The sequence below is a fragment of the Podarcis bocagei genome (assembly GCF_964188305.1).
Source record: "Podarcis bocagei genome assembly, chromosome: 9".
Classification (NCBI taxonomy): Eukaryota; Metazoa; Chordata; class Lepidosauria; order Squamata; family Lacertidae; genus Podarcis; species Podarcis bocagei.
This window is the reverse complement of record NC_138134.1, coordinates 19,886,644-19,899,873: the sequence shown is the minus strand read 5'-3', so window position 1 is coordinate 19,899,873 and position 13,230 is coordinate 19,886,644. Positions and strand designations below refer to the sequence as shown.

Below are 13,230 nucleotides of genomic sequence, written 5' to 3'. Positions count from 1 at the left end.
GGAAAGGAAAGCAACAACAGAAACTTGTTTCAAATGCAGGTATTTCTGATCAATTTTAATAATGCCCTAAGCAAACGACTTCCCTCCTTTATTCCAAATAGGAATGCCACAAATTGATATTTGAAGTTGCCAGTTCTATCAAAAAACTATTTTGGCTCCCTTCAGAATGTCCTGCATAAGGAACCCCAGATTTGCTTTGTATTGGGAGGACTTCTGGGTTAGCGCCTCCGGCAATGGCGGATTTCCTCTGACCGGGAGGAATCCGCTTCGTGGAAATCAGGGTCTGGACCGCCACGGCGAGGCGGAGACCCATTAAAAACTACAGGCGGGAGAAGCCTGTGGACGTGGGATTCGGCTGGCACCTTTTGCACCTCCCCTACTCACGGGGAAACCCGGTTTCGGGGATCCGGAGCAACGTGGGGTGAGCGGCACGGTGCTTTGAATCGACTGCTTTTTTCACGAAGTGAAGCCGCATTACTGTTGCCGGAGAGCGCTGACTTTTTCCTGTGGACAATTGGACTTTAAACAACTACCCGTGAGTAGAACAGAAAATTGAATTACTAAACATCTTTAATTTGGCACTGAAGCGGGAAGGTTCCAAACAGGAAGTCCGCCTTCCGCTTTTGTAAATAGATTGAAGCAAAGACATTGCAAGCTAAAGTCTGGAAAGTCTTTTGTAAAGGATTAAATCTCCATCGGCTAAAATTACTAAACTCCCCTTGGAAGCAGGAGAAGAGGGGGAAAGTTTAGATTGTTTAAGCCTGCAGGAGAGAGAGCGAAGAAAGATAAATTACCACCGTTTTGAACCTGGGAACGGGCTGCCAGGGAGCGACGTATTGGGAAAGTTCATTGACTGTGAATAAAACGTATGTTGACAGATAGTTAAACAAGAGAAACATATTGATTCCAATGTTTCCTTTTGCACTTGAAAGGAGCAAAATATCTGAAAATCGAAATTAACTTTGTTAACTTTGTTGCTGGACCTGCTTTTAAAAAGACGGATACAAATAGAAACTGTTTCCCCTAGAGGGAGCTCTTGAAACTGTTGCAGGAGTGGAGCTGGGGAATTCTCCAGCTGTAGAGATTAAAGACCGTGAGAATTAGACATTGACCTTGGACAAGAATGTGGACAGAAGAAGCCTTAGTGATTGCTTTTTGCAAAACAAGTGCCTTATTGGAACAGCTTCATGAGAAGATGGATGCAATGACTACTAGCATTGGCAATTTTGGACAAAAAAGGATTGATTTGGGACAAAAAGTGAATACTTATAAAGAAACTACTCAGGAACCGACCCAGGAATCTGCTTTGACATGGCAAGCTGTGGAGAAGACAAAGGAGGAGGTTGTTGATGAACCTGAAGTAATACAAGTGGAGAGAGCCTCGGTCTTGTATGAGCATAAGCTGTTGCTTTTGAAGACCGAATCTGGAGAAAGCCAGATTTGGAGAGATGGAGTCCCGCTTGGATTGGAGAAGGAAAGTTGGAAAGATCCCCTTATGCACGGATGTTCTGGCCTTTGGGATCTGGTTTTGGGCCAGGGGGAGATTGGAGTGGCGAGGGCCTTTAACTTTGGAGGGACTTTGAAACATGTTTTGAATTATTTTTTGGATTTTGGCCCTGTCTATGGAGAATGGGCTGACCTGTCGAGAAGGGATAAAGACATTGTTAGGTTGGAGTCTTCCCGAGATCTACTCCTCAGTGACAAAGGAAGGAAATTAAGAACAAGATCAGCAGAAGACAAAGTAAAGTCTAGGTATAAATATGAAGAAGATCTGCAGAAGGGGCATGGAAAAGAGTTAAGAGCCTCGGACAGGAGATCACCAGGTTGATGGACTAGATGGAATGGATAGAAAAGACTGACAGAACCCGAGACCAGGGTGAAGAGACGGTGGATGAAGATTGGAAGAAAGTTTAAAAATTTATTTAGAGAAATATTGTAAAATTTATGAGTGTTAGAAAACTGTTGGAATGAAACTATATGGCTTTAGTAGAAATGTTATAAGGAGTTATGTACAAATAAGTTTTAAGTTTTAGGGTTTTTTATGGTAAGATAAGGTTAAAATAAATTAAGACAATTAAATGACAGAAAATAGTGAAAGATGGAAAGGATTTGCTGAAATAATTAATAACTAGAATACAAAAAAGGGAGGTGTGAGGAGGTCGATGAAACAAGTTAATGAAAGACAAAGATATGGAAATATTGGATCTATTTTTAATTTTTTTTTTGCTTTTGGTTTTGGTTTTGATGTATTGTGTGTTTTGTTCTTTTTTTTCCTTTTCTTTTTTATATGTATTGACCTCTATTGTTTAATCTCTTTTTTCTTTTCTTTTTTCACTTTTTTCTGTAATCTTAAACTTTCAATAAATATCATTTAAAAGAAACAAACAGATTTGCTTTGTGTTTATGGTGGAATTTCTATGGGAACACCAATAGTATATTGATCATTGTGCCCTTTAAGCAGAGATTCTTATTCCTACCATCATGAGTACTGTAGCTCCCTGTGCTGCAATGACAGATGACACTAAATGGCCCTACATCTGGGACCCATAGTCCATTCAAAGGTGACTATGGGGTTGTGGCGCTCATCTCGCTTTCAGGCCAAGGGAGCCGGCATTTGTGCACAGACAGCTTTCTGGGTCATGTGGCCAGCAGGACTAAGCCACTTCTGGCGCAAGAAGACACCGTGACAATTGCCAGAGCACACAGAAACGCCACTTCCTACATCTGGGACACCTGGGTGATAAGAGCAATCCAATCACACCCAATTAATCAGACTTAACAAAAATAAATAAGTTTCTGTCAATCCCATCAAGTATTACAAACAAATTTCATATTGGTACAAATTAAAGATACAAATGAGTGCTACTATAAGCCATAGGCTTATACTCTGCCAGGGCACCCACACCTCAGAGCTCCGACGCGACTTCTGGTTTTGACACTACCCTGAAATAACCTCCCTGGAGATGTTTGAGGCTGTGCCAGGTCTCCAAACATGACTTCCAGTATAAACTGGAAGTTGCATCAGAGGTCTCGCAAGGCCTCGGATGTGACCTCCGAGACCCTGTGAGGCCTCAGAGGCAATGTCTGAGGCCATACCGGGCCTCCAAACACGACGTCCGGTTTATATCAGAAGTTGCGTCCAAGGTCTCACAAGGACCTGAGCTCTGAGACCTCGCAAGGCCTTGGAAGCGCCGCTGATGACATAACATGACGTCACAGCATCATGACATCATGTTACATTGCATAACCTGGGGCCCAAGTCAGCTGAAGATGCGCACATTAACAAAAATGCAATGTTTCAATATAATGCCACACAGAATACACCTGAGCTACATTGTTATAGTCAATGTTGCTCTGGCATACCCCTGCAGTGCACAGCCTGATGCCTCCACCTACCACAAGGTTTTGAATGCTAGGGAATGAAACAGGTGGAGGCGTTGCCCCAGTAACAATTCATTCAGCCTCATTCTGACTACTAATGGAAATAACAAAAAGGCTTGTCAGCAAGAGCAAAGACAGCGCAGCTCCAAAATGCCAGCAGGAGCAAAGGATAGTCTTAGTATGGAGTGGTAGATAAGATCCTCCTGAAGACAAGCCAAACAGTAATTCCTGCTTCCACTCTCTGCTCATCACATAGTTCTTTAACACTTGTAGCAAAACTTTATGAATGAATGAATTCATACAGCACGTAGAATAGTCTGGTGTCCTGTTTGGCTAATAGGTCACTGCTATAATTTGTATAATCTGTATTTCCCCACATGTTCTGATGTTATTTGTCGTGTGAGACCAGGTGTGCTAGAATTAGTTGTCATGCAAGAAGCACCAAAAAATGCTTTATGGCAGGCATAGGCAAACTCAGCCCTCCAGATGTTTTTGGGACTACAACTCCCATCATTCCTAGCTAACAGGGCCAGTGGTCAGGGATGATGGGAATTGTAGTTCACAACATCTGGAGGACCAAGTTTGCCTATGCCTGCTTTATGGGCAAATATACAGTAGCACCATATAATTAGTACTCTGGGGTTTATAAAGCAGAGCTGGTGCACATAAGGTTCTTTACCATGTGATTGTGTGTGTGTTTGTCCACTGTTCATGGCCCCAGCTATACACACTGTGTCAAAATAATGCATATTGGAATGTTATTGCAAGGTGTAAAATGTTACCTGCATGGCTTATTCTGGCACCACAACTTCTTACATATGAACAATTTTGCTGGGAACCAATCCAACTCATGCGTCTGAGAAGTGAGCAAATTAGGTTTCCTAGGACCCTGTTGGACCACAGCCATTTTTTTTTTGAGACCCATCATCTCTCACTGGAAATTTCTCTGCCCTTCAGCGTGATCGACACTGTCATTCATTACCTCCACTCCACCAGACTACTTGGTCAGGATTAGATTAAATATATTTATTAGATAGTAACCTACACATAATGTGGAAGTGCAAACACATTTGTAAGTTAAGATTCATAGGTCTGATTCTTGCTGATGATTCTCCGATGATACATCAAATGCAACTGGAATTCAATTGATCTGGTTCTACCTACCGATCTGCTCCACTTATTCATAGCAAGCTTGCCTCCATCAGCCAGACGGAGCATTTGTCCAGATAGCCACCATTACTGGGTTCAGCCAAAGCATGAACACCTGTAGCTTTGTATTTAAAGTAAGAGACAAAAATAGATGTCACTTGTGACAGAGTGAGATTCTTAGAATGGGGAGGACTCACAGGCTGCATTCACACGACTATTTAATCCATATTCCATTTCCCTAAGTGTTATACTTTCCACATTATATTTGAGACTTCACACAACATCAACACCACTTCCAGTAATGCAGTATAACAGAATTCATTGGAAGTTTAACATTCATTCCTATATTATTTACTTCCAGAAAAAGAATATGTTTGCAAATAACATGGAAATGTGAACTAAACTTGTGCTGTATTTCCAGAAGTGGCACTGCTGTTGTGCAAAGGCTCAAATGTAAGGTGGAAATTAACACTTAGGGAAATGCTGAGGAAATGGAATACACTGCCGTGTGAATGCAGCCAGTCTGTAGCTCATGAGGGTGTGGAAAGTGGAGCATGTAAGTAGCCCATCAGAGGAGGAAATTAGCCCAGAAACGATCAAAGACCCCTAAGTAAGAATGGTGCAATGAAGGAAGAGTCATATTGAATCCGTATCACAATGATTCCAGAATTAGAGTTTCTGAGATTTTCACCCATTTCCTATAAGGAAAAGACTTCTGTGCAGGAAATCACGTGAAACCCACGTCTGTGGTGATGAGTCCACATTTCATGTGCATATTCCTTTAAAATATGGTATGTCATGGTTTCACACAATTCCCTACATTCTAGTTACAGGTAGGTAGCCATGTTGGTCTGTCATAGTCGAAACAAAATAATAAAAAAATTCCTTCCAGTAGCACCTTAGAGACCAACTAAGTTTGTTATTGGTATGAGCTTTTGTGCATGCACACGAAAGCTCATACCAATAACAAACTTAGTTGGTCTCTAAGGTGCTACTGGAAGGAATTTTTGTTATTTTGTTACAATTCCCTACAGTTATTTCCATTTAGGAGTGAAACATTCGAAGTAGTTGTCTGAGGATGCAAACAATTTCCCAGCTTTTTGCTTCGTATAACACACATCTAGAATATACAGAGGCCTGGGCTACAAACATTTTTATATTCCTTTTTTAGTCATTTGTTTCTATTGCAACCTATTCCATTTCTCCCCTCCACCTTCATTACCATAGTTATTTGTGTTCCTTCCAACAACACTATGTAATGTGGCCAACATCTGCTGCTTGAAATTCATTTTCTCTCATCCTTTTCATGGAAGATGGCTGTTCATACACCATAGTGGCATGTTTCATAAAGTTGGGAGAGGGGAGGGGGAGTCCTCCTTAGTCATATAAAGATTTTTGATTGTGTGTGCAGGCGTACACTATTTTTATTCCACATTTCCATTAAAGAAGCCAAGTGTGCTGGTGGCACAGAAAATTTATCTCTTTGCTGCTCATTCAAGAAGAAGCCAAGGCTTTGGCTGCTAGATTCTTAAATGTACAGTCAGATTCTTCTTGTGATATGAAAGCTACTGGATTCTGTGCTGTTGCTGCTTTTGCACAGGAAATTGGGTTGCAGGAACCTTTGGCCATAAGCAGTGGTGGACAAACTGCCATTTTCAAAAGTCCTCTGCAAGCAATGAGTTCAGACCTCTTGCAATAACAACCTGCCCCTCCTAAGCAACCTGCTGCAAGCAGAAGGAGAGATAAAGATTGTTGCTGCCCAGTTTGGGCTCTGATACCCACTGCCAGCATGCACTCACTCTCTCAGTTACCTGCAAGGGACTCTGTGATCCTTAGTTCAGTTCCCCATTCTTGATCTAGGTCACTAAAGATGTCTTCCTAGCTGAACAAGATGGATGGAAAATTTGACAAGAGCAATCTATCAAAGTAACCAGTAGTCTAGATTATTTATAGGATGGCCTGCTCACTGAACTGGGACTGACTCAAGACCAGGAATGCAAAAATGTAGATATTCAGTATGCACTGGCTCCTAAACAAACAAACAAGCAAACACGCAAACACACACACACACACACAACTGGGTTTGGTTCAGCAGTCAGAAGACCAGGCTTCTTTTATCTAGCTCCTAGAGAATCTCACTGACTTTGCCATCTTTCGAATGACTATTCATTTATGTCTGCAACAACACAATTTCATTAATCAGCAGGACATCTGATTCACATAAATGTGCAACTGACTTATTTAGCCTACCCAGAAGAGTATGACTACAGATTCCATTGCAATTTCTTTGTCCACACTATGGCAAGAACAAGGGCAGCTGTTTGTCCCATAGCATATCATTGCTCTTAAAACAGGATGAGGGTGACTTTGGTACACAACCTAACTGCAGTCCTGGTTATGACTAAGGTTAAAGGTATAAATAAGCTGCTTCTGGGTACTTGTGGGCCTATTGAGAGCACCATGTTTGGCCTTACTGAACAGCATCAAGAGAAGGGCTTCATATGTGTAGCACAGATAGAAAGGCTTTCAGGTTACTTGTAGCCTTATTTTGTCTCTCTTATGTAAATGGAGCTATGTGAAGCTAGACTGGGGGGGAGTGGTTCCACCTGAATTCCTACCTCCGGTATTCTTCATTGTGCAATGCCACACAACTTCAATATCTCAGCAAATACAGGACAGGATTCAGAATACAGTGGTACCTCGGGTTAAGTACTTAATTCATTCCAGAGGTCCATACTTAACCTGATACTGATCTTAACCTGAAGCACCACTTTAACTAATGGGGCCTCCTGCTGCTGCTGCACTGCCGGAGCACAATTTCTGTTCTCATCCTGAAGCAAAGTTCTTAACCTGAAGCACTATTTCTGGGTTAGCGGAGTCTGTAACCTGAAGTGCATGTAACCCGAGGTACCACTGTAAAGGGAGCCAGGCATCACTTTTGTGGTCCCAAATTTTACTTTGGTGCCATTGTACTCAGAGAATTACGGTAAAGGTAAAGGTACCCCTGCCCATATGGGCCAGTCGTGTCCGACTCTAGGGTTGTGCGCCCATCTCACTTAAGAGGCCGGGAGCCAGCGCTGTCCGAAGACACTTCCGGGTCACGTGGCCAGCGTGACGAAGCTGCTCTGGTGAGCCAGCACCAGCTGCAGCACACGGAAACGCTGTTTACCTTCCCGCTATAAAGCGGTACCTATTTATCTACTTGCACTTAAGAGTGCTTTCGAACTGCTAGGTGGGCAGGAGCTGGGACCGACAGACGGGAGCTCACCCCGCCGCGGGGATTCGAACCGCGGACCATGCGATTGGCAAGCCCTAGGCGCTGAGGTTTTACCCACAGCGCCACCCGCGTCCCCCGAGAATTACGGTAGTCTATTCCTAAAAACCAGATGCTTCTTTCAGAAAACATGTGCATACATTCAGACGGAAAGACCAACATAATACTAAGGAGAATTATCTTACCAAATATTTTAACTTTTTAACTGAATTATACACCAAAGCAAAACGTTTCATAAGATACCGAAAAATGACCCCCCCCCCAGATGTTCTCTGCTGAATTATCAAAAGGCAGAGGTTTCAGAGCATGTTCTAGGGAACTCTGGTATTCTTATCAGAGCTTCCTTAAAGAGAAGGTCAATAGTGCTGGAAAACCTGTTCCAAATGGTGGTAGTGGGAGCAAGCTGCCTAGCTTCTCTGGTAACTGGAAGCTACAAATAAGCTTTGGCTATATTCTATAGTACACTCTTTAGTATGCACTAGGTAACTTTAAAGCCCATTAGGCCTGGCCTCTATGTAAACTGACTGTGCATTGTAGAATATGCCATGGAAATATTTGCAATTCACAGGCTAGGGTTTTGATCCAAACCCTACAAATATATAAATTCATCAAACCAGTATATAGATTTGTGATTTAGTCTGCTGAACCACAAACCTTTCTGCTAAAGAGAGGGTGGGCTTCCTTGCTTGCTCTCTCTTCTTTCTTCAGAACTGTAAAGCTGCTTGTGAGCAACATGAAGACTAGAAATGGAAAGTTCTGTTGCTTTTGGCTTTCTTGGTTTCTCATTTTTCCAATCTTAAAGTCGGTTCTCCACATTTTGGCAGCACTTTGCATTTTTGTTTTTTTAAAATAATCCTCATGAAAATTCACCAGTGTTTTTGTGCAAATTTCTCCTAATACTTTTTAATGCCGTTTTGACCAATGTACATTGATTTTCCCTAATATGACACATATTTGTATGTTATTTTCACATATATATTAATTTTTATGCACACTTTCCTCTAACATATGCATTTTTGTAAACCCTTTCTTATTGGGGAACTGCATTGAAAAACCCATATAAAGTGAGGATTTTGAAGGATGGCTGTGTTTTGGTTCACATATCGTTTTAGAAAGTGCAAATTTGACAGATCTGCCTTTCAGTATGAACCAAATCAAATTTCTTCCCCATCCTTGATGGTGGCAGACCCCTTTGTGTGGCCCTTCCTTTGTATGGACACAGGAAACCATGTGCAGTTTCTTCCTGCACCATTTTGAAAAGTGTTTGTACCTAGTGCACCAGAGATCCTGTTCATTGAAGCTGCTCCAAGCAGCTTTGCAATGTGTTAAAACAAGAAAAGGGGCAAGAGATCAAACGCTTGATACACCTTGAAAGGACTCCTAAATTGCCTCTTCCTTTCGCTGATCATTTTTAAAGTTTCCCCCCAGAATTATTCCCAAAAAAATCTGCACAGGAGTTAGCCCCAAAATATTTTAAGATGTCTATGTATTGGGGTGGGGGGTGGGAGATGGGGCAGCGTGCAATATAACCATCCATTCCGAGTGCAGGAGCTCCAAAAGAGATGGACTTCAGCATATAAATGTAGAGCCAGTGTGATGTAGTGGTTAAGAGCGGTAGTCTCATAATCTGGGGAACCGGGTTCGTGTCTCCGCTCCTCCACATGCAGCTGCTGGGTGACCTTGGGCCAGTCACACTTCTTTGAAGTCTCTCAGCCTCACTCACCTCACAGAGTGTTTGTTGTGGGGGAGGAAGGGAAAGGAAACTGTTAGCCGCTTTGAGACTCCTTAGGGTAGTGATAAAGCGGGATATCAAATCCAAACTCTTCTTTTTCTTCTTAGGTGACAGGGTTCCTTTGAAAGTGGAGAATTCATAGAACACTTTACAGAGCAATACTGAAGGGGCAGAGAGAACTAAAGACAGATGAACTGTGGGGCTTACACCAATAAGGAAGAAACGGGGGGGGGGGGCAAATTTCCTTCCCTCCCAGTGTCTTTTCTTAAGTTCCCTCCCATGGATTCCAATGGGAGGGCAAAAAACTCTGCTTGCTCCAGAGCTGACATTGTCTCCCATTACATAGACAACTGGGGCTTCCATTTTGGCCATCCTGCCCCCTAAAAAATCACCAACACCAATATGAAGGATTCTGATGGTCATTATACATGCTGTCAAGATAATAAAATCCATTCTAAACTTTTTTCAGTTGGCAAAAGGATGCTTAAGGGGGGGGAGAGTATAGCCTTGTGTCAATCTTCCCCAATCTCATGCCTTCCAGATGTTTGGACTACAGCTCACATCAGCCCTGCTGGGGCTGGTGTAAGCCGTAGTCCAAACATCTGGAGAATGCCAGGTTGGGGGAGGCTGACCTACTGCCCAGGTATTGTAGAGCTATGAACAAAACCACTAGAGCTTTAACAATTCTAGGAGGCAAAGTCTAGCTCTGAAAACCACTCACTTCACTTACAGCCATTTTATCCATTATCCTGTGAATGGGGCCGGGGGTGGGGGGAGGTGTGCCTTTAAAGAAAACCAGTTGATGCAGGTGTTGGTGTTTACACTGAGCATTCAGCAGAGGAAGTGCTGCCTGGAATCAAAACGACAAGTCAAGCAGCCCCCCCCCTCCCCGTTTCCCATTTAATAGTTTTGTAATTTGAGGATAATTGCACACAAACTGCAAAAATCAAACGTTCTTAGTGCAGTTACAGAATACTCCTCTAACTTTTGTCTCTTCGCTAAGGAATGCAGTAATAGTTCATTTCCTGCTCTGCCCCATTTCCAAACTACTTCCCTCCCCAGTCCCTGCCTTTTCCCTCAAAGTCTGTCAACTAGCTAAATGATCACAGGTGATTGTTCTCTCTCCCCTCTGCAAACAGAATGTACCCACTTGAATATTATTATTTTTTCTGAGGAGCAACTCGTTTCATTAAGATTCATTCACAAGAAGTCTTAGCTGTGCTGGTGTCATTTTCATCAATGCCTTTGAAACGTTACCATAACCTGACAAGTCTCCCCCTCCCACCAGCCTTTGAGAGGGCTCAAACTACAGCATATGCAATAATAATAATAATAATAATAATAATAGATAATCAGAGATGTTTCTGGCCAATTTCCTACAGCATCCTGGTGATGAAGCTGAGGCACACTCTTAAGATTCACACACTTGACACAGATGCATGAATGATAGTGCAGTGTGGATGAATTCAAATACTTTTTAACACTTTTTTATATAACCCCCCCCCCCACCCTGGATACTGCATATCCGGAATATTCCCCCACCCTGCTTAATGATTTGGCCTACGTCATTAAAAAAATGGCAATGGATTGCAATTTAATATCTTTATGCATTGCAGTTTAATATCTTTATGAGAAATGCAAACTGATGGCACAATGCCCATTACAGTATCTATGAATTATTCAAGGGATTGAAAAGGGACAGCTGATTTCCTTTTCTTCCCCTAAAAAAATCTTAGAAGCCGCATGCTTGCCTTCCTCCGCGAAGTGCTGCTTCTTTAGGGTCAGCCTGGCAATCCTTTTACATTACCAATCCATCAGGCTTCCAAAATCTCTGAAGGAGCACCCCAGCTGTTCCATGTGTACTCACAAGGCACAATATTCCCAAGGCTTCCTATCCAAAATATATCCTATTGCTAAAGACATAGTGAAAGAATCAAGGGCAAAGGAGTGTAAAAAGCTGTGGCTGTAGTTTCCCCAGATCATTAAAGATCAGGTTTAGCCAAGCCGCGGGCTCTGCAAGTAAACACTCTTTCGAACAACCATTTTCTGTAGTTTTGAGAGATCACAGGAAGACAGTCCGTGCACACAGAAGACCAGTTGCTTTTCACCCAGAAGTGCTAGCGGTGCAGTGCAGTGCAGAATTTTGAATGACTCGATGCTACAGAAAGAAAGAGCATAAAACTTCTGCTCCCAGTTACAGTGCCTTCCACAGCCCTCTGGCAAAACCAGCCACTTTTCAGGACAAAACCCAGAAGATCCTTTCCTGCAGAAAACTCCCAGAACTACCCCCACCCCCATGTGAACTGTAGTCCAAACATCTGGAAGGCACGGAAGACTGACACAGGGGTTATACTCCCCCCCCCCCCAGTTAGTTGAAAGCAAGTCCTGCTGATCTCAGTGGAACTTATTTCCAAGTGCTTCAGGCTCCCAGCCTAATACTAAACAGGGTTACTCAGAAGGAAGTCCCATTAGATTCTGTATGACATATTCCCCAATAAGTAAGCTTGCATGTTGCTTTGCATGCATGCTTCCTGAGAAAGTGCTGTTTTCAAAAGGCTTTAACTTCCAGCTGAATGTGCTTAGGCTTTCAGCACTGCAACATGATTCCCCGTGCATTCCTACCCCAAAATAATTCCCATTTAGCCCCATCCTAATATACATGCTTACCAGAAGAACCTTAACCTAAGGGGAATTTGCTTAGGGGAAATTACTTCAGAGGGAATCAGGCTGTTAGTCAACACGTGGCTGTTCCCCACCCCAAAAGACAAAAAACTTTCTACTAAAACTCAGCAAGGCTAGGGGCTCAAGTCTGCCACCCTACCTTGGTTTCCTTAGAAGTGACCTAGGACAGCTCAGTCGGTAGAGCATAAGACTCTTAGATCAGTGGTTCAAGCCCCATGTCGGGCAAAAAATCCCTACATTACAGGGGGAGTTGGACTCGACGACCCACGGGATCCCTTCCAACAGTGCAATTCTAAGATTACTGTTTCTAAGCAGACACACTTGGGGCTTCGCAGCTCCCAATAACCCCAAATCACACCCCTCCTTTTAAAGAATAAACCTCAGCAACCTGTAGCACAATGGGTCAGTGTGCCTAACTGTTAACCAGAAGGTTGGTGGGTTCGACCCAGGGACGTCTGTGGGGAGAATTCCTGCACTGCAGGGGGCCGGACTGGATGACCCTTAGGGTCCCTTCCAACTCTACAGTTTCTAATTCCCTAGGGACTTGCTTCAGAATCGACCCGGACTGGATCAAGCTTCCCAGAGAAGAAGTTCACACTCGGAAAAGGAGCAGGAGAGGAGAGCAGCTGTTTTTGTCTAGGTGGCGAGTTGCAACAGCTCCCTTCCAGCAACGCGGGCGCTCGGTCCTGGACCAGAACAGAAAGTGATGGCAGCGTGAGGATGAGGATGATGATGATGATGCCATCCAAAGGACCGAACCCCCTAAGCAGGAAAAAGCACAGTGCTCCCTTTGCTTTCCAGATGCGCCGATCGAATGCAGGGTTAAATTAAGTTTTACCAGACTGTATGCATGCATACAGTCCCCGGATTTGCAAACCAGTCCCCATACAAAATCCATTGAAGTTGAAAAATGTCCCTGGGGAAAAATAAAAATCTGGTAACCTTAGGTTAAGTGCAGCGAAGTGGCCACAGGCAGGACCGGGCGGGCACTTGCGGAGCCTCGGCTACTCAC

General features: G+C 43.2%; 1 protein-coding gene across 3 annotated transcripts in view; it reads right to left on the bottom strand.

Annotated features, from left to right (window-relative positions):
• GABRG1 (gamma-aminobutyric acid type A receptor subunit gamma1) overlaps nt 1-13,230 on the bottom strand; it is a 66,689-nt gene that overhangs the window by 53,135 nt on the left and 324 nt on the right. Inside the window, exon 1 of one of the 3 annotated variants that reach the window (XM_081208953.1) lies at nt 13,161-13,218. The exons of 1 other annotated variant lie outside the window; for it this stretch is intronic. The gene's annotated coding sequence lies outside the window, so the exon portion shown is untranslated. Of the gene's footprint in view, nt 1-12,606; nt 13,136-13,160; nt 13,219-13,230 lie in introns of those variants that run through there. One more of the 3 variants, XM_081208954.1, reaches the window with a different exon arrangement.